Source organism: Silene latifolia, chromosome 1, assembly GCF_048544455.1.
Source record: "Silene latifolia isolate original U9 population chromosome 1, ASM4854445v1, whole genome shotgun sequence".
Lineage (NCBI taxonomy): Eukaryota > Viridiplantae > Streptophyta > Magnoliopsida > Caryophyllales > Caryophyllaceae > Silene > Silene latifolia.
The window spans coordinates 67168284-67183347 of record NC_133526.1 but is presented as its reverse complement, the minus strand read 5'-3'; the positions used below and the strand labels follow the sequence as shown (position 1 = coordinate 67183347).

General features: G+C 40.9%; 1 non-coding gene across 1 annotated transcript; it reads left to right on the top strand.

Annotated features, from left to right (window-relative positions):
• The first annotated feature begins 14627 nt into the window (after positions 1-14627).
• LOC141618844 (small nucleolar RNA R71) lies at positions 14628-14734 on the top strand. Its single transcript, XR_012531512.1, has one exon. It is a non-coding gene; the product is annotated as a small nucleolar RNA R71 (small nucleolar RNA).
• The last annotated feature ends 330 nt before the right edge of the window (positions 14735-15064 follow it).

Below are 15064 nucleotides of genomic sequence, written 5' to 3'. Positions count from 1 at the left end.
AAGTTGTCATTGTGGGTGCCAAACTTCCACAAGTAGCTTCACGAGCAAGTTTCTCTTTGAGCTTTTTCACCAAGTAGCTTTTGTACGATGCTTTGGCCTTTTGAAGAAGGTCCACCATATCCTCTTCAATGATCATTGGCTCCATGATAGTTGTCAAGTAGTCTTTATGAGGAATAGGGGAAGGACATTCTTCTTCATGATAGGGTATCTCAAATGTCTCAAGGATAGGCTCCTCAAGCAAGGTGATATTACAAGTCCATCCTTTAGGCTCATCATCATTGTTGCTATCTTCATATGAATCATAAATGGGGGCTTCATTCAACTCTTTCTCCAACGTCTCAACATTCACTTCAAAGGACACACCCTTATACTCACAAAGGCTAAGAGTATTTGGCTTACTCAACCTGAAATCTTCCTCATCAAATACCACGCTTTCATACTCACAAGAGCTCAAGGAGATTGGCTCTTCCCATTCTTCATTTTTCATGTCAAAAGTTACTACTTCAAATTCACATTCATGATCAATGTCCAAAGAACGGTGTGGGGTGGTTGCTTGGGATTCTTTCAATTGGGTGATTTGAATCTCCAATTCCTCACCTTGGGCAACAATGCCTCGAAGAACATTGTCCCTCTTTTTGCTCTCTTCTAGCATTTATTTGAAGAAGTTTTGTTGATCTCCCATCATTTGGAGAATCACACTTTGAATGGGTTCATCATCCTATTGTGGGCATGTGTGAATGTGGTTGTATTGTAGAAATTGAAATTCATTGTGAAGTGGGTATTGGATGGGTGGTTGTTGTGGATATTGGATGTGGTGATTTTGGTGGGAAAATTTGGGGTAGTGGTTAGGATTTTCATTGTACAAATAATAAGGTAGGTTTGTGTTGACTTGCTTCTCAAACTCTCCATACCCATAGTTATACTCAAAAGATCCACCACATACTCCATATATCAAGTCTTGAGCCATCATAGCTAAGACAAGGAAACAACTACAAGCATGGAAACTACACAAAAACGGTAAGAACAATCCTTGAGGAACAAGTTCCTCGAGGTGAAAGCAAAATCAAAATAGACAAACAAGTAAGAACTTAATCACATAGCACCATCCCCGGCAACGGCGCCATTTTGATGGACAAGAGTTCGTCGTCACACATCCAATCAAACACATTTATAATACTCAACAAACAACTAGTTAGCGGTAAGTCGAGGTCGATCCATGGGACGGTGTGCTTTGGGTTCTAAGTCTATCTATCTCAATTTATGCTAGTGTCACAATTTGTTTGGGTTTGTAGTTGTATTCTAGACTAATACAAGCAATAAAGTAAAACAAGCAATAAAAGAAAGGGTGTAAACAAATGATTAAAAGTGCTAGGATATCATGTGGTCATAGGGGATTCATGGTGTTGGTCATACAAACATGTTTACAAAGTTGCAAACAATTAATGTTGTGGAGGAACCGAGTTGGTTTATGTCTTACGGTTCATAGGAGGAGTTGGGTCCCGGAGCCGAATCGATTAGATTGTACAACACCTACAAGTCGACTTACTTTCCTCCTATTCAACTTCTATGCATGGTCTAACAAGACTCGAGTTGGTTTATATATTACAAGTTAAGTTGAGTAGATAAGAGATGGTTGTAAATGCAAGGATTCATGGGCTTAGCATTTCATCAAACATAACATGTGCATAAAGTTGACATCACAACAAGCAAGCAATTTGATTATGAAAACATATTAGATTAAGCATGAATCAATCCCATGTTGGTTTCCCCTAATTACCCACTAATCCTAGCTAAGTAACTACTCACTCATTATCATGGAGAACATGTCATTAATGGTGTCAATCATCACAACAAGTATAAACATGATAATAGAATGAAGAAATGAACAATAAAGATTAAAGGGTAAAGGAATTATACCAAACTTGAGATGATCCAAATAATAAAGCAAAGAATAATAGAAGAAACTTGATTGATTGATGAAAGGTTGTCAATCCTCCAATAATAACCCAATAATCTTCAATTACCCAAAAGTAACAAACTTGAACAATAATTAAGGAGAGATCAATGTGAGATTTGTGGAAAGATTAAAGAGTAATCTATTCTAATCTACTCCTAATTGAATCTAAAAGGAATTTCTAATGTGGAGGCTTAATCCAATCTGCAACCCCTCCCCTATGATTATTTACAAATGGGGTATATATAGTAGAGCTTCATTAGGTTAACTAAGGTTAAATTAATAATTACATTTTTGAGTTTTAAGCAGGGAAATGCTAGTCTTTTTGGAGGGATGAGCATCTCGGCTGAAGACGTTGCGGTCCGTCCGTCCAGGAAGGGAAGACGCTCGGATTCTCGAGAGGGTGCACGGGCGTCTTTCTGCAAATCCGCTCGGATTGTAGTAGAGGAATCCGAGCGTCTTTGTTGCTTGGACGCTCGGATTGTCATTCTGGACGGGCGTCCTGCCTGTTTGGCCGCTCGGGTTGTGCTTCAGAATCCTTTTCTTCACTTTCTTTTTATTCTTATAGGATTGGTCTTTAGTTCTTGCTTCCTCTTCATACTAGTCCATCAAATATCGTCAATAAGCTTCCAAATATGCACGAAAGACGGGAATTTCCGCCTAATTATCTTCTTTCCTACAAAACATATAAAAGGCACTAGGAAAGCAAAATAGAAAGCATTTGACGGATAAAATGGCTATGGAATGATATAATAGTATGCAAAATAGGCTCAATTAGGGGACTAAATATGCTCAAATAATGGTCACATCAGACGTTTATGCCATGGTTCTAGGAGTTCAAGCTACAGTGGAAAGTTTGAGCATTCGCGTCCTCACCCTCGAGAATAGAATGGTGGAAAAGAACACACCACCTAGAGAAACCTCTAGTCTAGGTCGTCCAAAGCTTACCTCTTGCAATAACCATCGTCCTAGAAAGTCGAAAAAAGCTGAAAGGAAACCTGGGAGGCATCAAAGGGTGCTTACCGATTTAGGCATGTCTTATGCCGATGCTTTGAAGAGACTCTCTACCCAAGGCAAGCTACATCCAATAGGACCGAATCCGGATCCACCTTTAGAGAAACAGATGAACCTCTGGAAGGGCAACAAATACTGCTTATATCACCAAGGTAGAGGTCATGATATTGAAGAGTGTTTTCTCTTGAAACACACCATCCAGGATATGATCGAAGAGGGCATGCTTCCTAAGCCACCTTCTTTCGGGCAATCAAAGAAAATCGACCCTCTTGGGTCTAATATCATTAAACATGACGAAGAATCATCCCTAGACTGTTCTCATCTCCTCGATCCTTATGACGACGGAGAGATCAATGTCCTCGAAGACGATGATATCCAAAGTGGAATGCTCATGCTTTCCATTGCCTTCAATAATAAATTTTCCAAAATAGAGGGGGTTATTGATAATGTAAACTCTCGACTTTCCAAGATGGAGAATCAATTTGCTGAAATGGATAAGAAGCTTGATGCCCAACTTCTCAAGATGAAAAATATCCAGACAAATCCTCAACATGACAGTCCTAAAGCAACAAATGTGCAACGTATCTCTAGTTCTTCTTATCCAAGAATCAAAATCAACAAAGGCAGCCTCATGGAGCCTTCAGCAAAGAAACCTAACAACTCTTCAAGGCCATTCACAAAGGCTTCCGAGAAGAAGGATACACCCCCTAGGAAATTTACCAACAGTGGTATTATATACACGGATGCCCTTCATAGACTCATGGAGCGACGAATATTGAAACCTATCGGTCCTACACCTGATCCAGAAAAGAAGTCTAGGTTCTGGGAATATGAGAATGTCTATTACCAGTATCACAGGGGCAAAGGGCACGATACTGAGAGGTGCTATAAGCTCAAGCATGTGATCCAAGATATGATTGAAAGCGGGAAATTGTCTCTCTCAACCTTTAACCCACAAGGTAGCTTAGGCCATCCTCATGGATATACCAATTATCAATAAACTCTTCTTGACTGTTATCCTTCCAATGTTCCCAATGATGAGGATGGGGTGCTCAAATGGGTGAATGCTCAAAGTCAGATGCCGAAGCCAGTTGCTGGAAGAGTAAACGTTCAAGCGTGGGCGGATGATTACGAGTCTAGATCTGAAATCGAGTCAAAGTCAGAGTCCGAGTCCGAGTCTTAGGTTTTCTATCCCATAATTTTGTCATAGTGTCTTTCTTCGTGTCCATTTCCGTTTCTAGTGACAACCTGGGGGCTGTCCCACGAGTCACATGTCTTTTTGAGCCTATGTTAAGTACATTCATTACTCATTTCAATAAAAATACACTTTTCATCCATATATTCTATCCTATATTATCTTTTATCCTTCTCCTGTGACAACAAGAATTGATTTGAGACTTTTTTGTTAAAAAAAAAAACAAACAACAACAACGCATGGCAAGTCAATGTAAGTGCACTTAAACAATGTTCCGTTCCAAGTTGTAGAGGACCTGAAACTCCGTGTTCATTTCTTACCTATTCCATGTCTGGCAATAGAAACCTTGTTATAACCCCAGTTTAGGACGAGCCTATCTCAAGAGATTCTAGGACAAATCCAGACCATCTCCCTTGTTAACGATCCATGACGGAAGGCAAGCCCATTCCCCACAATAAACAACCCGTATTACTAAAGGCCAACCCATTTCGCACCCAAAGGTTCTAGTCTGACCCAAATTCATGGTAACATGCAGATCCAAGACCATACGAGCCATGATCAAAGACAAAGGCTCAATCAAGAGAAATGACCAAGATCAATATCCAAGACAAAAGAGTCAAAAGAACAAGGCTCAATCAAGCAAGCCATGTCAATATCCAAAGTTAAAGGCATCCTCAAAAAACCTGAATCAAAAATCTGAGCAAAAAGCCGAAATATGTTTTAGACCAAGAATCTGAGTCTGAATCAAGAACAAGCCTGAAATCAATGCTGAATTCTATATAGAATCAAGACATCAATGAAGATGGTCAGCTAGCACCCACTTAGCCTTTCACACATCATACACCTTAAGTCCTTCTCGAGACCGTTATGGGGAGATAGTTAGGAATTTTGAGAATCCTCTCAAGCTTGTCAAATATACCCATCCTTTAGGGCCAAGACATGGAAATTTGATCCCACGTTATTTTAACCTACCTTTATGTGCTCAGGCTATATCAAGCCAAGAGACTCCATTTCCAAGCCATATTACAAGCCATAATCCCATCAAGCCTTAACTCCACAAAATCAAGCTTCAGAGATTTGTTCATCAAAGCCTCTTATTTCCGAGCTCCACATTCCAAATATCCAATCCAGTTTCGCCTTGACCCAGACACGGAGTCTTCAAATACTTTGCTACCCAGAACGGGACATACCCATATTCATCCTTAGGGTCCACTTTTAGGTGTGCTCACGCGACAAGGAAATTTTTTACAAACTTAGTTACACCTCTTTGGTCTATGATCAGAGGGAGTTATCTCAAATTGATTCTTCGAGTCAGCAAAGGAATATTACCCTTGTGACCCATGCATTTTAAGGCCCTAACAACATAAGCTTAGGCACACACTTGAACTACGAGCATGGTTTGATTTCACCTTTTCAGGTGGATACGTAGGCAGTCCTTTCTTACACAAGAAGGATACAACCACAACACCCAAACAAAATTAGTCAAACCTCAGAACAACGATCTGGTTTGATTTCACTTCACGTGAATACGTAGGCAGTCCACAAGGACACAACCATCCTAACTCAACCACCAAACTTTCAACCTCAAATACCAGCCCTTTCCATTTCACAACCTTCCAACCTCAATTAACATCCCTTCCACAACCAACACCTCTTTACTGGGGGCTCCTTATTGTCGCCCAGCCTCTCTTTTACCAAAGTCCAGAGTCATCTTCTCATCCTGGGGGCTTCTCTTCCAAGATGCCACCCTTCCTTTATCCCTCTCTCATTTAAGTCTAGCTAGTGCTCGGTCCAGGCGATGACAAAGGTCTTAGATCAATTCTCCAAGTCATCGTGCCTCAAGAGGGGTCTCTTTTACAGTAAACGGTGGTGAAAGAAGTCCTAGTAGACAGCTGCTCCACGGCTCATGCCTTGCCTTTATATGCCTTCATCAATTTTGTAATTCTTCTACCTTTGGAACTGATACGCATTGTCACCCACACTTGGCTAGGGGTTGCGCATACTTAGCCGAAGTCTGTTAAATTCATCCCTGGGTCGCATCAAATCTAAGTCAGTGTTGTGCCAGTCTATCGTCTTGCATCCTAGTGGGTCTGTGTCATGTCAAGAACTATGTCTAAAGCCCATTGAATATGCATAACGCATTATAAACGACAAATTTCTTTGAACAAGTTTTAAACGACTTTTAAAAAGAAACGACTTTTGCAAAACCTATGTGTTTCCTCATTCGAGGTCCATGTAATAATCGCTTACGTGCATATATTAGATTGTATTCTTGTGTGGCTACTAACCATGCAGGTAAGTATCAGAAGCAGTACTTTATCAAGACCTCACTTGCCACAATGAGCGAATATTCTTTGACAGGTGTTTCGACACACCTCTATTCTGTTCCCCCAGCGAGAGTACACGGATAAACATTCCCTCTCGAGACATGGAGATCAGTTCCCGATCATGTTCCCTCAGCGAGAGTGCACGGACATACATTCCCTCTCGAGACATGGAGATCAGTTCCCGATTATGTTCCCCCAGCGAGAGTTCACGACAGACAATCATCCCTCTCAAGATGTGGAGATCAACATCAACCCCAAGACTTATAGAAGTTTGTTTGAAGACGGCCCAAGCAGCTTCCCCAGCAGTTCCCGCTTACGTCCTGCTACCCTTGACATTTTTGTTTCCTCATAGAGTTCGGCAAAGGTGTCGTTCTCCAGAAGTTCCCAAACCAGAGCCTCCTTCCTTAGGTTCGTAAACCCAAAGTTAGGATTCTTAACCCTAGATTCTAAAATGGCTTCCTTTAGGTTCATAAACCTTTAAGCTCCCACACCAACGACCTTAAATCCATAAATCCTTTTGGAGTTCTCAAACCTCAGAAAGCTTAAACGCACGCGTTTAAAACAAGTATTAATAACCCAGTAGTTCCTAAACTTAACCCTAGGATCCCAATTCCTCTTAGGTTCATAAGACTTTAAGTTTCCATACCAGCCTGTCTTTTCCTTTTAGGATCATATTCCTTTAGGATCACCTTTTCTCTTTAGGATCACACTTCCTTAGAGTTCCTACACCTATACCTTGATTACCCCTTAAGTTGAACTTATATTTGGCCTCCTTCCCGTCGATGCTTTCCTTTAGGGTCCCACACCCTAGCACAATCCTTATATATCTTTTAGGTCTTACCCTTAGCTCCTATGCTTACCCTTAGCTCCTACTCTTACCCTTAGCTCCTACGCTTAACCTTAGCTCCTACGCACCTCCGGAAACATCTCGAGAAAGAAGTCTCAGGTATGGTCTCTTCTTATGGCTGGTGAGCTTCCTTACGTAGTCTAATGGACTTTAAACGACCCTCCCCGATAGTCGACAGACTCTAAAATGTTCCCGACAATAGGTCCTTAGTTCAGACCCCTTGAACCGCCTCGCGTCGCCATAGTCGTCAGGTTGTAATCTTCGATTGACCTGATGGCTATACTTTGACTTTTCGCCTTGTCCAAGCCTCAGTCAAAGTGGGGGCTCTGTAGATACCTCATTTCTGGACCTCCCGCAAACCACCCGGTGATGATTGGGCCGCATGTTTGGTACGCGGAACGATTTGTGACAGTTCGTAAGTTTATCGTCAAGTGATTGCTCAAACATTTGTGTCTACCTCTTAATTGTCATCTACGTGTCGATACGGTCGTATTGACAGTAATTAGAGTACATTTGGAGTCCGGGCCTAAAATCGTCTTCATTTTTTGATAACCGCTAAATCCCGAGTCAGAATGTTCTGGAACGTTCCGGATATTTCTATTCCATATTTCACAATCTTTTAATCTTTGGTAAAGAATTTCCTGTAATATTCACACAAAATATTAAGGAAAATAAGATTAATCCGTTATTCCATAAACTAAACACGGAAATCTTTCTTCCGCAGGAGGAAACCACTTGGAAACAGACGCAGCAGCTGCTGCGCCTCTTCCAAGGGACGCAGTGCTTGCTGCGCCTCTTCCCAAGTCCTTTTCTGCGTATTTTTCGTATCTTTTCATATCTTTTCGAGATTCACTTCCAAAGTCTCTCCGAAAACCCTAATTCCTCCACGTGATTAGTATAAATAGGATCCTTCGCTCCTCATATTTCTCACGCGAGTGTCCTCCCTTCTCTTCTCCCTTTGCATTCTAGATCACGTTCTTACTTTTTGGCGTCTACGTGCTTGAACTTTCGACCACGTAAGCTCGGATCCTTCTGAGTACCAGCCTCGTTTTGCATGACCGACCAATTTGACCAACTCCACAATAATCAACTTTAATTAATCTTAATCGTTTTCCTCTTACGAGGGCACTTTCGTTACATTCGAGTCGAGCATCACTAGAATATAAACTTAGTTCATCTCTTTTCGTCAAACATGTAAGTCTGAGGGTGTAAATCCTTCTTTTATTATTGTTGTTTACTTTTTATAATCATATTGTAAGGTTTATGTCGAAAGTACTTCTAAAAACCGATTTGTAAAACCTTTGTTTAAAACCCTTTTTACGGATTATCAGAGGACAACCGTCGAGAAAGGACGCAGCAACTGCTGCGCCTCTTCGTGAGGCTGCCGCAGTTCCTGCTTCCTTTCTTCTTCCTTCGTCCTCTGTCAATTCGTTTGTTTTTTATTTTCTTTCGTTTATTGTTCATTGTTCACATGTTAACTTAAGCATGATAATTTTAACCTGTAACATGTTAATAATTCTTCATATAATTCGTCATTAATTCCCGACTTAAATCTCAAATAACCAATATTTGCGGGTTTTCGTCACTAAAGTCAAACCGGGTTGTAGAAATTCGATTCATTCATATTGGGTTTCTGGAATTCGATCTTTGATATATTTCCATCTCTTTATCGTCATATTCATCATTAATTCATCGTATTTAATCTAATAATTTCGTTTAGTTATTAATTTGTTAATTAATCTCATTAATCTTGTAATAATTTGTCCTAATTCCGTTTAATCCATGTTTATCGCTTTCATGACCGTTAATCATATGTAAATAATCTGCTAATCACTTTCATCCGAGTAAATATCATTAATCAATCATTAAATTCACCAACGAACATTAACGACTTGCAATTCCGGCTTCACAGCCAGAACTGAGCCAAGGAATAGACGCAGCGACTGCTGCGCCTCTTCCAAAGGACGCTGCTCTGCTGCGCCTGTTCCTGGTTGATTTCTGTCTCTAAACTCCCGTGTTGCTTTGACTTAGTTTATTAATTACGTATTTAATTAACTATTATTTGTATTATCGCCTAATTCCTGTTCGTTAATTCCTTTATTCTTTCTTTTCCCAAATTATCCGTTTTAAAGGTATTTTCGACATAAATCAATTAATCCAATGTAATTAGTGTAATTTTCTTTATTGTATTTTTATTGTATTTCATTTATCGTATTGCTTGTATGCTCTCACATGTAATCAATCTTAAATTCCTACCTCGACATTATTGTATGATAAATTACGTGATAACCGACATAGCCTAATTCTCACATGTTAGGATCAAAACTTGGATGTTGCATTGTATGGATATAATCGACAATACATCGAGTATAGACAATTTCCCTAATCATTAGTAGAGGCCGCTATCGAGGCGGGCGGGATTAGGTGTTCGATCAAAAGAGCTTCCTAATACGTACCCTCACCTCTTACTCCAGATCTCTGTGAACATCCGTGTTCATTGGCATCCACGAGAGTCATTCGAGACATATAATGCTCAGGGTAACGAGTTCTTGGTGTTCATGTCACTACTTTGTGTCTTGACATGACGCGAGGTATTCGAACGGTTTCCAATTTTCCACAATAAATTGGTGGCGACTCCACAAATGCAAACGCTTGTTCCCAAGCGCCCCCGTGGCCCATGTCCACACTTCTTCTTCTCCTTCTTGGTCACCACTCTCATCCACAACCATTTCCTCTCCACCCGGTCTACCACCAATAGAAGTGCTAGCTAGGATAGAATACATCCCTATCCGCCCAACTAGGCAAAGGACAAGATGGATCAAGAAGTCCTTGCCTAGCTAGATGTAGAAGGGGCGGATATTGGGGCTTATAAGCATCAACTCTATCATTGTAAGCTTGTTTATGCATTTCCCTCATGAGTAGAGTCAAGTAATCATTTCCCGCCTTGGCATCTTTGGGGTTGAACTCGTGGTACTCAAATGGGTAAGGTAGGGTGATAATGGAGGAGGAGGGCTCGGCAATTTCGTCTCCTTGGTGTTGAATGATGTACTCGATCTCTTCGGAGAGTGAGAGAAGGTAGTTCGGTCGGTGAACATTCAATCGGCAAATTTTTCTAGGCAAAGTGAAGGATCTAGCTTCATTTGTTAACCACCCAAACTTGTTGTCATGAGTATCGTTCTTGACCCACTTAAACTTTAGAATCATGGTGGGCAAATCGATAAGATGGCCACCTTTTACCGGTGCATAAGTGTTGTTCTTGTTGAAACCCCGGTTAAAATGCTTAGCCAAATAGGTAACTAGTCCTCCATTGGCAATAAAGGTCGTGCCTTCTTTGCCACAATCAACATTAAGCCATCGATCAACCAAAAGTCGTAAAGCATTGTATGGCTTGGTAAATTCTCTCCCAATGTTCAAAGCCGACTCAAGAAGAATAAAATCGAGTTTGGTAAGATGATTTGTGCCATTTCTAGCTATCAAAGTATTCCCAATTACCTTATGCCATACTCTAATGCCTGGATGGTGGACTAAGAGAGCACGACAATCATGAAAACGTGTGAATTTCCTTCCGGAAATTGCCATCCAAAGAGGAGCAGGGTCATACTTGGTAGGCATCTTTGTAAATTTTGCACTATCACTAAGGCCAAATATCTTACCCAATTCGTCATAAGATAAGCATCTATCAACACTTTCAAGACGAAACTCAATGACGGTTCGAATTTCCACCCTTGTGACTTTCAAAGAACTCAAAAATTCCAAGGTAAGGGAGGGGTATGTCAATTCTTGCATTGTAAACAATTTACTTAACCCCATAGACTCGAAAAAGGTCTTAGTTTGTTCAAGGACACCCAACTTTGACAATGCATCTTCACAAATAAACTTAGTAGGCATGATGGTTTTCTTAGCAAAGAGAATAAATTTCTCCCTATGAGAGTTGGAAGTGAAAATTACCTCCGGATAATCGGATAATTGTTCAATGACCGGAGTTGAAGTAGTAGCTTCCATAGGGGGATTTTGTTCTTGAACCTCCAACCTTGCCTCATGGACTACCAATGCCTTTGATACTTGTTTTGCTTGAAGAGCTAATTGCCTTTTGGAAAGTGTCTTTTTTTGGGGTGCTTTGTTTCCACCTTTTATTCTTGCCATTCTCCTTTGCTTAATTTCACCAATGAAAGATTGAAATCATCAATTTTTAGTAATGCCCAAATCGATTTAGGATGAATGAATGTTGCTTTGTATCCTAAAAATCGACTCAAAACTTGAAGATTTTGGTGTTTGAATCACTTGTTGTTGCAAAAGGAGTGATTAATTTTTGTTGTGAGGAAGTTTGGATTTGATTTGGTTGAATTTGGTTGAGGGAATTTGTTTTTGTTGATGGAGAGGATGAGGGTTTTGGGGTTTTGGGATTTTGGGTAGTGTTTGTATTTTGAAGAAATGAGAATGAATGGGAGAGGAGGGTTTTAAAATGATCCGTTATTTTTGAACCTGCAGTGGGAGACGAGCGGACCAGGGGTCGGGACGCTCGAATTCTTCAGAAAATGGTTTAGAAAAAGACGCCACAGGACGAGCGGACCGCAGGAAAGACGAGCGGATTCCTTCAGCTGAGACGAGCGTCTTCTGCTTAGGATGCTCGGATTCCTTTCCAGGGAGAAATCCCAGAATTTGGCAGCAAAAAGACGAGCGTCTTTCTTGCTGGACGACCGTCCAGACTGAGACGAGCGTCTTTCTGGCTGGGACGCTCGGATTAACAGTCAGACCCAAATTTTAAGTCCTGCAGCTTCACCAGACGAGCGTCTAATGGCTTGGACGCTCGCATTTCTTCAGGACGAGCGGATTATCCCTCAGGCCGCTTGGATTCTTCCTTGACCTCATGGATTCAGGTCCATCCGTGGGTGCTTCGTAACCCGTGTCATTTCATTCTTCGATTCTTGTGTTCTTCATTGTAGGGGCACTACAAATGCATGAATAGCCTAGGCAATTGCTATCCCCACACTAAGTCAAAGCACTACACATCAATAAATTCATAAGTCCCTCCCTCACTTCTCTCAAAATGATGAATATCTTGATCAAGGCACAAAAATGTAAATCCAAAAATGACAAAAATGCAATAGAATAATTGAAATGCAAGTTAGGGAGTTAGAGTATTTACAAATGGTTGTTTAGGGAGGACTCCACCAAACTCTCATCCAATGTGAGATGTCAAGGGGGCATGTTCAAGGTGTTGTTGATGTTACTCGACACCTTGAAGAAGTAGTCGAAAGCTTGCTCATTATCATGATAAAGATCCTCAATAGATCTTTGCACTTGTTGTTCTCCATGATGGTCTTGGGTCATAGCATTACCAATCTAGGGATTGAATATCCCTTCAAACTCATCATCCCAAATACCGCACACTTCGTTTACTTGCTCACTAAAAAAGTCTTGAGTTGATAAAGACAACTCTCCTTCTTTCTTGTCTTGGCCAATGAGGCCTTTCTCTTCACTTCTCATGGGTGAGCTTTTTAAGCTCTCATTATTGCAATTTCCTTGCTCTTTTGATGGGGCCTCATCCACTTTTTTTCTCCATTGAAATTCCAACTTCTTCCTATCATCCTTCCGGCTATAGTGATCAACCATAAAACATGGCTCATGCAATCGGGGAGCTCTCATGGTCTTGTCAAGATTGAAAGTAATGGTTTCATCTCCCACTTCAAGGGTGAGCTCTCCATGCTTCACATCGATCACGGCTCCCGCGGTGTGCAAGAATGGTCTTCCTAAGATAATAGGAATGTTGGAGTCTTCTTCCATGTCAACAATAACGAAATCCACCGGGATGAAGAATTTTCCAATTCTCACGGGAACATCTTCCCATACCCCTAAAGGTGTCTTTGTCGATCTATCCGCCATTTGAAGCGTGATGTTGGTGCATTTGAGTTCTCCCATTCCTAGCCTCTTGCTAACCGAATATGGCATGACACTAACACTTGCCCCAAGGTCACATAAAGCTTTGTTGATTGTAGTGTCACCAATAGTGCATGGAATGGAGAAGATTCCCGGATCCTTGAGCTTTGAAGGTGAACTCCCTTGAAGGATTGCACTACTCACCTTAGTGAAGGCAATAGTCTCAAGCGTCCGGATTGATTTCTTCATTGTAAGGATGTCCTTCATGTACTTTGCATAGACTAGAACGTGATTGATCAATTCCGTGAAAGGAATCGAGACTTCTAAATTCTTCACAATTTCCATGAATTTTCCAAGTTGGTCATCAAACTTAGGCATAGCTTGACGACTCGGGAATGGAAGTCTAATCACAATGGGCTCCTTCTCTTTGGCCTTTTCTTCATTCTTCTTTGAAACTTCTTGATTGGTGGGTTCTTCTTCCCTAGAGTTTTGCACAACTCTTTCCCTGTCACTAGCCTCCACAACTTCATCCTCAACTTGCTTCTTTGGCCCTTCATACCTTGTACCACTCCTCAAGTGGATGGCACTAACCGTTTCATGTCTTGGGGGATTACTTTGAGGTGGTAATTGCCCCTTTTTCTTTGAGAGCTTGAAGATGCTAGTTGGGTCATTTGAGTTTCCAACATTTTTGTGTGGGCTAGGATGTTGTTGATGGTGATGTCTTTTGCTTGGCTATCTTTTTGCCTTTGAGTGAAAAATTCTTGTTGATTCTTTTGCATTTGGAGGACCGCTTTTTGAACATCAAAACCTTGGTCATTTTGTTGATTTTATGGAGTTTGATTTTGGTAACCTTGGTTTTGGTTGTAAAAGGGTCTTTGATTTTGGTTCCTCATTGGAGGTGGGGTGTATGTTGGTTGAGGGTTTTGAACATTTTGGCTTTTGTATGAGAGATTTGGATGGAATTTGGTGTTTTCATTGTAATAGTTGGAATAAGGGGTACCACTTTTGTATGCTTGAAAAGCATTCACTTGCTCATTTGTTCCCCTACATTCACTTTGGTCATGTCTCAAAGTTCCACAATTCTCACATATAAGGGGTACCACATGTTGCTTCGGTGATTTTGAGGCTTCTTCAAGCTTAGCCAAAGACTTTTCAAACTTCAAGTTGATGGTATCAATATGAGCACTAAGTTGAGCACCCAATTGAGTAATAGAGTCCACTTCATGCTTTCCTCCTCTAGTAGCCTTGCAAGGTCTACTATATTGTGAATTATGGACCGCCATTTCCTCAATCTTGTTCCAAGTTTGATTATCGTCAACTTAGGTGAACATACCATTTGATCCCATGTTGAGAATGTTTCGGGAGTCTTCATAAAGACCATTCCAAAATTGTTGTACCAAGAACCACTCGCTAAGTCCATGATGAGGACATGAGCGGCAAGTTCCTTTGAATCGCTCCCAAGCTTCATACAAAGATTCTTCGTCCCTTTGCTTAAAACCCGTGATTTGGGCTCTTAGCATGTTAGTCTTTTCCGGAGGGTAGAACTTTTTGTAGAAAGCTAGAGCCAACTTCTTCCAAGAGTCAATTCTAAGAGTAGCCTTATCAAGGCTCTTTAACCATTGTTTCGCGGTACCAATTAGAGAAAAAGGAAATAAGACCCATCGAATTTGGTCTTGAGTCACTCCGGTTTGTGAAATCGCATCACAATAGTCACAAAAAGTCTCCATGTTAGAATGAGGGTCTTCACTAGGCATTCCCCCAAATTGGCTTCTTTCGACTAATTGGATAAATGCGGATTTTGCAATAAAATGTCCGGTTACGTGTTGTGGTGTGAGAGTACCATTGGGTAG